The following is a 14,830-nucleotide window of genomic DNA, read 5'->3' on the forward strand; positions in this document are numbered from 1 at the left end:
GACACGGGCTCTGCCAACTGGGCAGATAAGGTACGCAATGGGGGCCAATATTTGTCTGAAGTTCTCGCCGTTTATTTTCTCCGGCCCGCCAAACTTTATCTGATCATCACAACATTTTTGGCCACGTGTCCCGCCCACTGTCGTGAGTATCTCCGCTGGGCGCTATGTCGCCATGGAGATTTTCCGGTTGGCGTGTGATAGCGCCATAGCGCTTGTGGCACCAAAAAACTTTCCTGACCCACCCTCCGTTGTAGCCTCCTGCCGGGCCCACCAACACGTGTCGTTCGGGCGTGATGTCACCAACACTACCTCCCGTGCAACTTTTGATGACGAGATCGCGCCGACCGTTGATCTATCTAAAATCTAACGGTCACAGAACCTTGGTGAGTCGGGGCATTAAAATAGCAATTTTTTGGCTAACCGTTGAACAGGCTACGGATTTGAATTTGAACCTTTTGGTGGCAAAACCAAAGGTAACAGTCTCCAACCAACCATCTCAGCAAGTTTCCCAAACTATGATTCACAAATTTTGTCTATCCATTAGTCTATGGATGATATGATGAGCTAAACTTTAACTCTATCTTCAATTTCTTCCACAATGTATGTCAAAACTACCCAACAAATTTGGTATCTCGATCTGAAACTATACTCTTTGGCAAACCATGTAGTCTCACCACTTCTCTAAAAAATATTTTTTTCTACATAAACAACATCACGAGTCTTCTTGCAAGGAATAAAATGTGTCATCTTTGAAAACCTATCAACCACCACAAAAATAGAGTCATGCCCTTGCTAAGTCCTCGATAATCCAAGAACAAAATCCATGCTAACATCCTCCCACAGGTTCTCTAGTATGGGTAATGGATGATACAACCTTATATTTTGCTTCACTCCTTTCACCATTTAACATACTCTACAACTTTGTAAAAAATTCTTCACATCTTGTTGTAACTATGCCTAGTAATAATTCCTAGCAACCAAAGCAATGGTTTTATCTCTACCAAAATGTCTAGCCAATCCTCCACTATGCTTCTCCTTGATGAGATTCTCTCTCATTAAACTTCTTGGAATGCACAACTAACTTCCTTTGAACAACATACTATCCTAGATCATGAAATCCAACCACTTTTTCCTATCAAGTGTAACAAGTTATGTACAAGCCTTTCATGCTTCACCAAAATCAGGATCATCTAGATACAAAGTATTGAGTTCCTTGAACCCAACCACCTCTATCTGTATTATGTCTGAAAAAGTTATCTTCTACTAAGAGAATTTGAAACATTGTTAGACTTCCCACTCCTATGTTTCAAAATAAGTGTATAACTTTGCAAAAACTCAACCCGCTTCAAATGAGTTTGGTTTAATTTTCCTTGACTATTCAAATATTACAAAGCTTGATGATTAGTATATAAAACTAACTCATTAGGAAGAAGATAGTCTCTCCACTTCTTCAATGTTTGAACTATAGCAAAAAATTGCTGATCATAAACAGAATATTTTCTTTTTGCATCATTCAACTTCTCACTAAAATAAGCAATAGGTATACTTTCTTGGCTTATAACAGCTCCTACTGTAGTACCACTAGCATCACAATTTACTGGAAACACCTTGTTAGAATTTGGAAGTGCTAAAATAGGTTGCTCAAAAAAAATTTGTTTCAATAGATTAAAACTCTTATCTACTCCTACAATCCACTTAAACTCTTTCTTATCCTCTCATTATTCCAATCAAGGGTCCACAAATACTACTAAAACCTCTTATGAACTTTCTATAAAGACCCATGAAAAGATCTTACCTCTGTCGTACTCCTTGGAGTAGGCCATTCAAGGATAGCCTTCACTTTCTCTAGATCCATTTTTAGACATTTTGCCGAGACTACAAATCCCAGGTACACCAACTCCTTTACAAAACTGCACTTCTTCAGGTTTATCAACAACTTTTCTTCCCTCATCTTATCAAACACCTTGTGAATATGGATCAAGTGCTCCTCCAATGTCTTACTAAAGATAAAAATATCATCTAGGTAAATAATGACAAACTTACCTAGAAACTCCTTTAGTACCTCATTCATGAGCCTCATGAAAGTGCTTGGTGCATTGGTTAGCCCAAATGGAATGACTAACCACTCATACAATCCTTCTTTTATGTTGAAAGTAGTCTTCCACTCATCATCTTCTATGATACGAATCTAATGGTACCTACTCTTTAGATCTATCTTTTTAAAATACTCAGCTCCACTCAAACAGTCCATAATATCATCCATCCTTGGCAATGGAAATATGTACTTGATTGTGATCTTGTTGATAGTGTGAGAATCTATGCACATCCTCCATTCTCCATTCTTCTTTGGTGCTAATATTTTTGGTACAACTCATGGACTCAAACTTTCTCGAATCAACCCCTTCTGCAACAACTTGTAAACTTGCCTGTTCAACTCTTCACTTTCTACTGGTATCATTTTGTGTGCTGGTGCCTTGTTTGGAAAACTAGCTTCTAGAACCAAATCCATCTGATGACTAATCTTCCTCGTTGGAGGCAATCCATTACGTACATATTTGATACAATATCAAAAAATTCTCCCAACATATCTATAACTTTTGCAGGTACCTCCTCTACTTCATCTTTACAATCTTTTGGAATTATAGAAAATCACATATGATCATGCTTCATACCTTTGAGAAACTCTTTTTCCATCAACAAAACATATTATGGTAGTACTACATACCTTTTCTTCTTTATCCTTCAATGACTTCAACTTATGTTTCACTCCATCCTTGGTCAGACTGTAGGTATTTGCTCACCCATCATGTACACCATGCCTGTCAAACTATCATGGCCTACCTAACAACATATGACATATGTCCATAGGTATGATATCACATAGTATCTCATCTTGATAGCTTCCAATCTTGAACTTTATTGAGCACTACTCATTAACCATGACCTTGTGGTCATCTTGCATCCAAGCAATATAGTATGCATATGGGTGTTTCTATCTCTTAAACTTCAACTTGGTGAGCATTGTTTTTGACACCAAATTGTTGGTACTTCCACCATCAATGATCACATCATAAAACTTATCTTTACATTTGCACCTTGTGTGAAACAAACTCCTTTGATTGTGTCCATTCTCACCACTCAATAAGACTCTTCTATTAACTAGGACTTCTCCTCTTTCAATGTCTTAAGAATGTGAGGATCTGGTATCTTCATTAGTTATTATTTATTCTATTTAGTCTAGAAGACCAACCAAAGTTGAAGAGGAATTCAAGTTCTCCCTTGTCACTACCTTAACCTATAGTACTCCACCTGGTATCAATATATTTTTCCAAATCTAAGTCAACATATCCCTATAAATTAGTAGTAGAGCCCCCAAAATGTAGACACTTACTAGATTTTCCTCTCAAATATTTGAGAATCTATTTTACAACATTCCAATGCTCAAGCCTTGGATGACTCATATACCTACTAAAGACTCCCACTGAATTTGCAATATTTGGTCTTGTACATACCATAGCATACATCAAGCTTCTTATAACTAAAGCATAAGGTACCTTGGACATTTGATTCTCCTCTTCTTGTGTCTTTGGACTCATCTCCTTAGTCAACTTCAAATGACTAGGCAAAGGTGTGTTGGTAGCTTTAGCATTCTCCAAAGAGAAACATTACAACACCCTCAAAATATAATCATCCTGGATAAAGTCAATTTTATGTTCTTCTTATCTCTACAAATCTTCATACCAAGGAATTTTTTTGTTTCTCCCAAATCTCTCATAGAAAATGCATGCGCTAATTGGCCTTTCAACCCCTGAATGTGATCCATGTTAGACTAGCTATATGCATATCATCAACATATAAACATAAAATAATGTAGTTGTCATCATCCAACCTCTTAAAATAAACACAATGATCTAAATGACACCTATTATATCCATGCTCATGCATAAATCTATCAAATTCTAGATACCATTGTTGAGGTGCTTGCTTCAAGCCATATAAACTTTTCTTTAATCTACACACTAAGTTCTCCTTACCATTGACCTCAAATCCCTCTAGTTGTGCCATATATATATATATATATATATATATATATTCACCCAAATCACCATGAAGGAATGTTGTTTTAACATCAAGCTACTTCAAATATAAATCTTTTGTAGCCACAATACTTAAAATAGTATGGATAGAAGTCATTTTTACAATAGGAGAGAATATCTCATCAAAATCAATGCCTTTTTTTTGTGCAAATCCTTTTACCACTAACCTAGCTTTAAATCTTTACTTACCTCCATCCTCTTCTTTCAACCTATAAACCCATTTATTCTGTAAAGCCCATTTACCTATAGAAAACTTGCATAAATCCCAAGTCTTATTTTCTAGCAAGGAGTCCATTTCGTCTATCATTGCAAACTCCCACTAAATCTTAGTACCCACCTACACAGCTTCATCATAACATTATGGTTCCCCAACATTAGTAAATAAAATAGAATACAAAGAGGGAGAAAATATTTCTAGAGATCTTCTTAGCCTTGTTAACCATCTAACATTCACTAATGTGTGTGGTATTTATTATTGTAGTTGTTGCACATCATAAGGAAGTGTTGGAACATCATCTTTTAGAGTATCATCCAACACTAAATAATCATCTTCTTTCGTCTCATGTTGTTGTAACAAATCTTTGTATAATACTTTCTCATTGAATATGACATCCCTACTTACAATTTTACAATTTTCAAAATCCCAAAGCATATAACCAAATTTATCAATTCCATATCCAATAAATACACATTTCTTTGATTTAGCTTCCAGCTTGGTTCTATTTTTAGAATCTATATGAGAAAACGCTTCACAACCGAAGGTCTTGAGAAAAGAATAACTGACCTTCTTATCAATGCATGCTTCCTCTAGAATACCATGACCCAAAGGAGTAGAGGGATCTCTATTAATCAAATATGTAGTATTGCTGATAGCCTTCACCCACATGTTTAAGGGCAACCCAACATGTACTCTCATGCTCCTTGCACACTCCATTACAGCCCTATTCATTCATTTAGCCACTCCATTTTCTTGTGAAGTCCTTGGAATAGTTTTTTCATCTATGAATACCATTAGTGGAGCAATAATTTTCAAATTCATGACTATAATACTCACCACCATTATCAGATCTAAGACATTTTAATTTCTTAACAGTCTCATTTTTTATTGAGCATTTCCATTTCTTAAAAGTTTGAAATACATCATATTTCTATCTAAGGAAATAAATCAATATTTTTCTAGTTGCATCATCAAAAAATGTAACATAATAATGAGAGCCACCAAGGGAAGATACTTGAGTTAGTCCCTGTACATTTATATACACAAGCTCTAATCTCTCACTTTTATTTTCCTTCCAAATCTTCACAAAACTAACTCTGTTTTATTTTCCATACACACAACTTTCACACAAATCCATATTAACACATTTTAGACCTAGTAAAAAGAAAAATGAATGAAGTAATTTCATACCTTTCTCACTCATGTGCCCAAGTTTATTGTGCCACAGTGTTGTATCAAAATCTACAATAGCTAATTGTTCTCCCTACTCAACTGTAGTAATTGTTCCTGAACATTAAATTTTCTTTGAAACAATCAAAGTAGAAGCAATAGTATGACCTGTAAAAATATAGAAGGTGACTAATTTCACACCTTTTTCTACCACAAGGGAACCTTTTAAAACCTTCCAATTTTTATCATTAAAAGTAACTACACAACCCTCATCATCGAGTTGCCGTATAGAAATTAAATTCCTACTCATCCTTGGAACATGTCTTACCTCATGTAGTAGCCAATGATTCCCATTCTATAGCTTAATCTTAACTTTTCCCTTTCCAACAATCTGACAGGGTTCATAAGCAACCAAATAAACAAGCCCAAAATCCCCTTGGACATAATCAATAAAATAACCTCTATGAGGTGTAGCATGAAATGAAGCACCAGAATCTAAAACCCATGAATCATCAAGACTTTATAAAGATAGAAGAAAAGGATTCTCTTTAGATTTTTTACTTACCACATTTGCCTCCTTGTTCCCTTTTGGTTTATCTCCTTCATTGTTCTTTTGAGTCCAACAATCTTCCTTCTTATGCCCTAGTTTCCCATAGTACTAGCAATCTCTTGGTCCTCTAGATTAAGACCTCATCCCCTTCAACTTTCTTCTTGATTTTCCATGATTTCTAGAATCATTTCCTTTCTCAATCATTTTACCTCTACTTTTTGCATTCAAAAACCTTCCTAATGTAGAACCACCTGAGGTTTCCTACAATTTTCCTCACTCAAAATAACACCAATCAGATCATCATATTGTAGGGTATCATATATACAGAGAGAAAATTACTCACAATCATTACCAAGTCATTCCAACTTTCAAGAAAAGAACACAAAATCAAGAGAGCCCTAATTTCTTCATCAAAATTAATACCCACAGAAGATAACTAACTAGTAATAGTATTAAACTCATTTAAATGATCTGCAATAGATCCACATTCTTCCATTTTCATATTAAATAAGTTCACTACATGAGAAATACCTTATTTGAAGTGGAGGGATTTTCATACAGTGTCGCTAGGGTTTTCCTCAACTCTTTCATCATCTTCACTTTTGTAATGTCAAATATCACTAATGGTGCCAAGCATAATTGAATTCTTCCAAATGACTTTCTATCTAAAAGATCTCAATCCTCATTTATCATAGTTTCCTAATTCTTGGTTTTTTCTTCCAACGACTTCCATAAATCCTTCTAATAAAGATATTCTTCCATTTGCATCTTCCATAACTAAAACTTTATCACATTAAACTTGTCAACCTTCAGCTTACCCTCATCTTCCATCGCTTCCACTCAACTATGAGACTTCCACTTAACCATGAGACTTTCCTACAGAAGATAACTAAAAAAACAACCTCACTTTGATACCACTTGTTAGAATTAACCTTAGATAGAAATAACAATTACATGCAAATATAAACAATATCAAGAAATAATAAATCACACAGAAGAGAACACAAGACACTAAAATTTAATGTGGTTCAACCAAACCCCAGGCTATATCCACCAAATAGCAAGTCCAATATTATTATGATCTAGTTATTACAACCTAATTACAATCTATAATCCCTTACAGCTCAATATCGCTGTAAGAAGAAATTTTCACATCACACCTTATGGAAAAATCCCTAACCCTAAGCCCTTTTACACAAGTATTTTTATCACTTTATATTTATATATAATTACAATATATCAGCCCAAAATTATTGATAAAATATTAGCAATAAAATAGGGCCCAAAGAATTATGAAGTATGTACAGTACTTCCCTAATCAGTCACCAAAAACTAACAAAAATTGCATTAACTTTTATAAAATATAAAAGAGGTATCCTAAGAGAAAAATATAGGAACAATGCCATATTTAATTGCAACAAATAGTGGCCAACTAGTTGGACCTGGAGTCATGCTAGTTTGCTTGTTTTGACAGAGTTCCAACACAATAGAATCATCTACCAATTTTTTATGGCAACATCAATATCACAATATTGTCCTTAAGAATTATGATTTGAGTGTGATTTATATTGCATTGATACACCAAACATTTGAAAGGAAATTATTATTTCAGATTCTTCAATCAAATCAAAATTCATTCCTAGAGTTACAATTATATCTCTAGTTGAGACTTTACCAAATTGATTTGGCATACTAGGGTCTTGCACCTCCGAAATAATAATATATAGAAAATTGATTCCAAGTTAAAATTTCAAGTAGGAAAAAAAAAAAATAAGATGTTCATTGATGATTGGGGATCCAAGAAAGCAATAATATGAGGTTCACACCTCCTTGAGCAAGAAAGTTTTCCCTAGATTTAAATAAAGAAGGGTGCTACAAGTTGCAACAAATAGGTCAAGTCTAAGGAACAGGGCTAAATCTATCCACCAAGTTTTTGAGGATGGAGTTTTCATTGGTCCACCCTTTCTTACTTCCTTGACTAAAATTGGTAAACTAGTTGATGCCTTTCTTGTAGAGGTGGCTACAAATGTGAATCTCAAGCTTGATAATTTCAATGACTGGTAGAAGTACAATCAAATTGAGTGAGACTTTATTATGTGATTTATACATAGCCATATATGAGTATGTGAAGGTATTTTTTGAACTCTTCCATAATTACATACCTAAATATATGCAAATATGATCTTCATGATGATCTGATGTGGTGATCATGTCATTGTGTGTGTCATGGATTCATGATGCACTAGCTTTGGATTACCTCATGATGTTCTAATATGGTGATCATGTCATTTTGTGTCATGGTTTTATGATGCACTAACTTTGGATTCCGACTTAACACCTATATGATCCCCATATTGACATTCAAAGGAAACATATTTTCACTAGTTTGTATACATGTCCAAGGATTGGAGGCCTGGATTAGCCTATCCATGAATCCATATCTAGTTGTTATGTGTATTCTCCCAAAAATATTGCGCCTATTGTATAAATCAAAATATCAAGGCTTCAATTCCTTTAATATACCAATATTTACAACTTTGGTTATGATCTCAAAAAGTAAAATCCAACATAGTAGTGCTTATTATGATGGTTTCTAACTTCCAATTTCCTAATGGACAAGATTATTCCTCTCCTTTCTTTTAATATCAATTATCCTTTAAAAACCTTCAAAGGATTTTAATTCAAATATTGTGCCAACCATGCAATGCTTTGAGTTGTGAGCACATGCAAAGTATGTTTGATCACATAAGCTCCAAAAGTGTAATAGACTATCATTGTAGAGGTTGAATGATCCACTCTAGGTTCATTACAACCTTTTTCTTCACTATGGACAAAATTTTGGTTGTGACATCCCCCATCACACTAAAGGAGGTCAATACACAATCTAATTAGATTACTAATGTAAAGGATTATATCTTTAGTAAAACACTTTGGATGTTGTTGTGGGCATCACTGAGATAGAGGCAAATATCATGGTTGTAACATGGGCCTAGATAGGATAAGTAGTCAAACTTCCCATTTCTTCCAAAAATTGGCATTTCAAAAACTCCTTAAATAAAAAGGATGGTAGATGATTATAAGGTACTTGGAGAAGATTCTCACAACTTAGATATTCACATATTGAGAATCTCTTTTCTTATTCATAAGATGAATGATCTTATGAAAATATCATTTTTTCAAACCATACTAATATGAATATCTATGTTTTTCAAACTTCAACCTTGATGTACTGCAATATTTGAATAGTGTTGTTTATTGTAAGTTGCAAAGAGAATATACTATGAAATAATACTCTAAACATCTGTTAATGTCTAGATAAAACCCAATATTTGATGTGTGGGTTTTTCCAAAAGAATATATTCTTAGTACTAAAACTTCTCATCATTTCACTCAGTCAGATTTAAATGTAGTTTTATTAGCTGCTATAAGACCCTTGATCAAAATTATCTTCTCTAAGCATAATCAAGACATTCAAAATTTGCACTTTAGACACTATCAAATTGTAATATAGCTTTACAAAACATATTGCTTCTAATCTATACATTTTTTTATGATTATTAAATTATTCTCTCATGTTTACCACATGTTGTCTTTCTATTCTGGAACACTCTTTTAAAAGTTTAGTTAAAGGCATATTTAGCACATGAAAATAGATTATTTTTTATTTATTCATGAAATTCATGGGTAATAAATTATTTCCTCTTATGCTACCCATTTCATTTTTATTGCTTGGGTGCTTCTCCATATGTAACTATGGCTCATTCATTCATTTTCCATTTATTTTAGTCAAGTAGTTTTGAGGTCCAACATTCCCATAAGTCATTCTGTCAAAGTAAATCTGTGAGACTGGGATAGAAATCAAGGGTAAAAATGTGTCATTGAAGAACCAAATTAAGGTGAAAGACAGAGAGAGAATGTTCTATAAGATTTTAAAATCTACAATTATTTTCTTCTGCCAAAGGTTAATTACAAAGAAACAGTCATCCAAAGTTGTGTTATACCATGCACTCTTTGTGATTATCTCTTATAAGTCCTTTTGCATCATTCCATTACTAATGGTTTTCTCTAACGCCTTACTGGTACATAAAAAGTATTTTAATGATCTCCCAATACACACCATATGTTGGCAATATGGTCAGAGAGATGTCTTGATGGTTGTCATTTATGGCAACATACATTCAGCATTTCATTTATGCATTTAGCGTTAGAAAATTGTCTAAGTGTTAGATAGTTTATAGTAGTACAAAGAGAAGATATGATGTGTATGGATGACTCATTGAGAGTTAGCTTAAGTGTAGTAGAGGAAAGCTTCATGATGACATGTGTCAATGCACAAATGTGTACAAACAATATGATATGAGTTATGATTAAAATACCAGTGTGGGTATTTAACAGTGCAGAACAGATCATAGCAAATAATTGGATTGTACGGTCTTAGGAATTGTTTTAGTTACAAAATAATTACTAAGTTGTAATGAGATGACTATGTGGATATTATTTGATAATCTAATTTATATTATGTCAAGCATGTAAGCACATGAAGGTCAACTGATAAGATTTTTGTAATTATGCAAGGTATGAGTAAAGATATTATATTGCATAGATAAGTGTGTTATCTATGATAGAGAAGCAAGTGTTATGTGGTGAGAAATATTATACATAAAGCTTGAAACATATGTGAGCCTTATGTGATGTGAGATCTAATGTATGATCAGAGCAAGTGTGATCTACAACAGACAAAAATTATTGTATGTATATATATTATTGTGAAGAATTGAATTGTCTAATTACATGTTAGGGTAGTGGGATCTTCTTGCCTACATTGAATTTGTTGAACCAACTCCTAATAGGGTTGAGGCTTCTAAAAAGGCCTAGTCTCCTAACAAGGACTCAAGACACTATATGTACTTTATAGACTCCTAACAAGTTCAATATCATTGACAGGATCCTATTGTTTAGTGAATCATCTGGTGGGTATCATCCCCACCGGGGTTTTCCCTAGTTAAAAAATAATGTGCATGGTTATATTTACTATTCAACATTATTGGTTTACTTTCATAAGCAGGTTATAAACTAATTATAAATATTCAATTGTGGACAAAAGTTTGTAGAATATTGATTCCCTGCCCCTAGTATTATTTATTTCTAGCAATTAGTATCAGAGCACAGTTACTTTGAAGAAGTCTAATAGCTTAAGTAAGATCCTAGTGAATATGGAACAGTTGAAGAATCTCTTGAGAAGATTGACCTTCTTAATGAAGAAAGAGATAACCTGAAAGATAGGTACGAAGATGCAAAATTTTACATTAGCAAGTTAAAAGACAAGATTGATGAACTTAAGCTAACTCTCAATGAGTCATCCGTACAAATCATTGAAAATCATTGAATTTAAGTTAAGTCTTAAGAAAAATGGTGGCAAGAATGAACCAGAATTGAAAACTAAGAATGCAGATCTTAGATCCCAATTAAGTCAAGTTATATCTGAACTAGATATAGTAAAGATTGAACATGTTGAGTTAGGAAAGTACAACATTATTGTGAAAGGAGAATTGACAAAAGCTAAGAAATAGTTAGAGAAACTTTATTCTAGTAGTGAAAAGATAGATCAGTAGATATTTCATTAGAGACCTTCTTATGACAAGATGAGACTTGGATATCTTATTCGAGAAAAATCAGCCAAGTGAATTGAAATTAGAAGAGAATCGGATCTAGTTATTGAATCCCCTAAGGAATCTAATCAGAGTAATGTAGAACTAAGTACATCTACTAAGTATCAAAGGAAGTTGAGTTAATTGATTTCTTAGCTAAACCTGATGAACTTAAGAAAATAGAGAAAGTTAATAAACCTAAGAAAGATGAACCACCCAAGGAAGTAAGACATGAGTTCAAAGGTAGATGCTTCATATGTAATGACGTTGGATACATGAAAATATATTGCATAGATAAGTCTTTTAAACCCATTACAAATTTCTATTGCTATAATTCTGGTGGTTATGGACATAAGGTAGTAGAATGTAAGAAACCTAAGTTTGATGGTAATAATACAAATAGTAGAATGTCTAGGAATACTACCCCTACAAGTAATGCAAGAGGAAGATCAAAAAATAGATCCAATGTAGAGAGACATCTAATGGAGAGAAGAACTAGTTCATGTGTTACAAATGTAAAAATCTTGGACACGTTGCAAGGAATTGCAGCGCACCTAAAAATCAAAATGGAACTAATCAAGGAATAAACACACCTTTATGTCAAATATATAATAACTTCAAACACATGTTGAGATATTATAGAATGGACAGAAGGGACATTAATAGGAATTCTAATAGCAGAAGGAACAATAATAGAAATAATGTAAGGAATGATAATGGCAGTGACAATAGTCAGAAGAAAGAAATTAAGGAACATATTGATGAATTCAAACAAGCATTTATGATAGCTAAATATCTAGGAATCTCATATACAGTTTTGGAGGAACAATTTTTTGATGCACCTCATAAGACATTGAAGTCACAGATTGTGTATGACTCATCCTACTTGAATTAGGCAATTTTAGTTGAGGCAGTACATCAATTGGCCAGAACTAATGTTAGAAAGAGAGTTGGAAGTTGTCAGTTAATAGGAGGTTAAGGACATAGAGAGAAGGTTATGGTCAAGTGTGCAAGTCTTGATATGATTGCAGTGAGAAAGAATTGAGAAATCAATCTTACTAGTAAATAGAGATAGTGTTTGAATCTATGGTAGATATGCATTTAATGCATAGTGCGATTTGAAATTATTTAAGGATCATAAGCAAGATTTTGTGTACCATTTATTCATGCGAAGTGTCTTGAGCGAATTAAAGAGAGATTTGATAGTGAATTGAAGTACAAAGTAAAGGTTGTAAAGCAAAAAGTTGCAAAAACCCTAAATCATGTTTTTAAGGTATTTTGTGAAGTTTGAATCTAGCATTTTAGAGTTTATATTCACAATTTAAAAGGCTAGTCAGAATGTGTATGATGTGAGTGATAGAACACAATATGATTTTAAGAAACATCTATTTGTTTTTTTATTGGATAATCTGTTGGGTGCATTTTTGCAAGTTCCAATAAATGTGTTACATGTTGAGGATATGAGAAGTTATATTCACTATAAAATAGAGATTATGGGCAATGAAAAAATTCACCGAGACCTAGGAACCATGTGCAAAAATGACTTATCCTTGAAGTCTGATTATGCATACCTAGAAGATTTGAATTTGGTAAGGTATATGTTTTATATAGAATTTTGTAAGAATTTGGCTTAGGCTAGAATTCACCCAAGAACTAAAGAACTCAACACAAGCACATAGTAGACCAAAATAGACAGAGTATGATCAGAATGACAATATTCATTCAATAATTGGTTGAGACTACACTAGGAGTGCCTGAATATAAAGGCCTCAGAAGAGCTTCTAGAATGCATAGAATTTAGCATCATGATATGTCATACAACTAGGCACATGTCCACTAGAAATGGGTTATCCTCCATTAAGCACGGGATTAAGTGTGATGATGTGAGGATAAGCCTACAATGGTGTAGCATGCAAATCAATGGTGTAGAGTACATGTGCTAAATGAGGAGTGTGGATAACTATGTTGTCAACATGACAACTTAGTGAATGATGCATACGCCTATGTTGTAGATACAATGTGTATAATTAGAGTTGCGTAACTCAATGAGAGTACACAAACTCCTAAGTGTCTCACCTAAAATAATAATAAAATAATGAAAAATAATTAAATAATGCATTAACCTAAGTAAACTTAAGTAAGTGTAATAAGTAAATACTTATTTACACCAACACCCCCCTTAAGTGCAACTTAGGGGAATGCCCTTAAGCTTATGAAATCTAGGATGAAATGCAATATGGGTCCCAGCTACTAGGCATTGTTAGGTACCCATGTACATAATGATATGCAATCTCCCATAAAGCGGAGAAAGAGGGAAAACCTCATGGGAAAAACCCTCCCCCTAAAAGAGAGATAAATAGGGATGCATGGATGGATGGAGTAATCAAGGCCCCCCCATTATGAAATACATCCAGTATATACATAAGAGAATGATGAGAAGAGGAAGAGAGATGGGATAGGCTCCCCCCCCTCCAAAAGAAGAATGTCGAATAGTGACTGCTTCAATGAAGAAGATGATCCAAGACTGTAGAATGGTGTTTCTCCCCTTAGGAAGAAATAATGCCAAGGGTACAAATGAGACACTTCCACTGTGTGTGGAAAGAATCCCATGGATGAGTGATGTCTTTGAAACTTGCTCAACAGGCTAAAGAACCTGTTCCAAAGAACTGTCTGTCTTTGTAAATGATAAAGAACCCTGTTGCAATTGTTGATCATAAGTATCCACAATCACTTCAACCTGTGAGGATCGATCATGTAGAGAATGAACAAGAGAGTTTGGAACCCTTGTGACAACTGAAGAAGTTAATTCTACATCAAGAAGAAGAGGCAGATCATGAATACTATCCCCCAAATCTATCATTGAACCTGTATTTTGAAGACTGGATGTACCCTATTATTCTGGACCTATCACTATGGCTATGTATGCATGTGGACTAAACTAATGAAGTGACCTCTCACTACAACTGTCGATAGAACCCCACATGTTTGAATCTGTTGAAGCACTATCGCTGGTGTCACTATCAGTATCCACACTGTATGATGTGCAAAGAGGAGTAGAGGACAAGCTGGGTGAACTTTCCTCAAAGTATACATCCTTCTCCAGAAATATTTGATGTGTCTCTGGATCTAGAAGTCTGTATGCTTTCAC

The sequence above is a fragment of the Cupressus sempervirens genome, chromosome 6 (genome assembly GCF_028749045.1).
Source record: "Cupressus sempervirens isolate cs-2001-9-10 chromosome 6, ASM2874904v1, whole genome shotgun sequence".
Classification (NCBI taxonomy): domain Eukaryota; kingdom Viridiplantae; phylum Streptophyta; class Pinopsida; order Cupressales; family Cupressaceae; genus Cupressus; species Cupressus sempervirens.